Source organism: Eufriesea mexicana, unplaced genomic scaffold (genome assembly GCF_001483705.2).
Source record: "Eufriesea mexicana isolate 0111107269 unplaced genomic scaffold, ASM148370v2 scaffold22, whole genome shotgun sequence".
NCBI classification, from domain to species: Eukaryota; Metazoa; Arthropoda; class Insecta; order Hymenoptera; family Apidae; genus Eufriesea; species Eufriesea mexicana.
This window is the reverse complement of record NW_016908212.1, coordinates 157,818-159,905: the sequence shown is the minus strand read 5'-3', so window position 1 is coordinate 159,905 and position 2,088 is coordinate 157,818.

Sequence of the window (2,088 nt, the reverse complement as noted above, 5' to 3'; positions counted from 1 at the left end):
AGAGACACGCGGGAAGAGCACGAGAGTAGAACGATAGAGGAGGAAAGAGAGAGGCAGAGAGAGAAGAGAGAGAGAGAGAGGGAGGGAGGGAAGGGGAGAGAATGAGAGCGAGAGAGAAGAGAGAGAGAAAGGGAGGAGGGCCTTTTCTAAGCCCGAGGCACATACCGACAGGGATGGACGCGCGACGACCGCAGACCACGGGTCACCCCCGTGGAAGAGCTTTTGATCTCGCCTAAGACACCTTTTTTCGGACTCTCTTTTTCTTCTCTGCCTTGCTCCTTCCTTTTTTTTCGCTTAACGAGCCAATGGACTCGGACGGTCGTCGCTTCTAGAGGAAGCGACGGTCGAAAGCGGGGCGAGAGAGGGCTGCAGCTGGGGGTGGAGGGAGCGAAGGGCAGGGGCAGTTGACGAAAAGTTCGAGGGTCGTAATGCGGTGCAGTTAATTGTGAAGGGAATTGGGACTCGTTACGCGCCGCTAGTCGCGTAAAAATGGAACACATTTACGCGAGGGTAATTAGCGCGCGCGCGTGCGCGCGCGGTGCGTGTGCCGATTTCTTTTACAGATGCGTCGGGAATTACGCCACGTAATCATCCCTTGCTAGTTTTATGGTCCCATTACTCGTATTTCCGCGTTTTAACTTCGACCCATCGTGATCCGCGAATTAACCGCGTCCATCGGCCATTCGTATCCCGCGTCGCGTTTCTTTTTCCTTCTTTTTCTTTTTTTTTTTTCTTTTTTTTCTTTCTTTTCTTTCGTCTCGACGTAGCGCGATCGAATCGTCCACGTTGACTCCGTTTAAGCCCATTCGACGTGGACGATCTAACGAAGGAGAAAAGTCGGTCGAAAGTTGGCAATCGTTGCGAACGTCGCTAAACGCGAGGAAAACGCGCGTACCGGCTGGAACGCGACGGGCGCTCGCATAGAAGCTCGTTAATCGATGTACCCCATTAACGGGAGAAGACAAAGTAAAGTAAAATCGATGAACGAAGAGGGGAAGAAAAAAAGTTGGACAAGAGTGGCGCTCGCTGGAACGTGCACGGCCCTGGCCGGAGAAGCGTCGACGTCGTTGACTGAGCCGCCGGGGCGCACGGCGCCAAAATCGATTTTGAAAAGGGAAAGTGGCATGTACGTGCCAGCAGCGTGGCTTTACATATACAGTATGCGCACGATTCGCGACAAAAACGTGTAGGAGGTAAAACTGCAGCCGCGCCGAATAAAGGTTGCAGCACACCGCGTATGTTGCACACAGAGCGACCGCACGAACGCTCGCGCGCGCCACACACACGCGCACACGTAACACGCGTGTGTACGACGCGACTCGAGCGCGCACAGAGACGCCAGCCAACATTCGCGTACACGCGAGCTCTGGTTGATGCCTCTTTTTTCTGCCCACGAGTACCTCTTTCCCATTCACGTGTGAGCGTTAGAAGGGAACTTCGCGTCTCGATTCGGTGTAACGTGCGTGTACCTGTACGGCTGCGTGGCACGTGTACTGGCTTCCCTGTTACGCGTGCGTGTGCACACCACGCACGTGTATACGATCTGCTCGGCTCCGTGAATGGCGCCAGATGATGACAATTTCGGCGATTTTTCGCGGTGTTTAAGCCGGAAGCAGTACGCGCTCGCCTCGTCGAGCTTCGTCGAGCTAACCGCTTTCTCTTCCAATTTCCACCGAGATATTTGCGTTTCGGTAAAATCGCAAGAGATGTCGAATTATCGTCGCTGCTGGATCGCAGCATTCTTCCTCGTGCGCGAGATATTCGGCTGACCTTAAAATTCCGATCGGCTAAGTTTCGCTGAATTTCGCGGGAAAGAAGCGCGACGTCTAATAAGTCGATGTACTTTGAAAGATTAGCGTAAGGTCGGCTAAACTTTTGCGGGTTAACTCGCTTCGCCCATGAGTTATTTTTAAACCTTGTTACGCGTATTATCGAGATCCAATAGATATCGGCCGTAATGTAGATAAGACGAATATTGGACGGTAAAAAGCGGGGGAAGATTTACGATGCTTCACGAAAGTTTTCGACGTGCATGCATACGTACGCGGCGAGGAAGATAGCGCACGGCCGTATTGAAAAGCGATACGC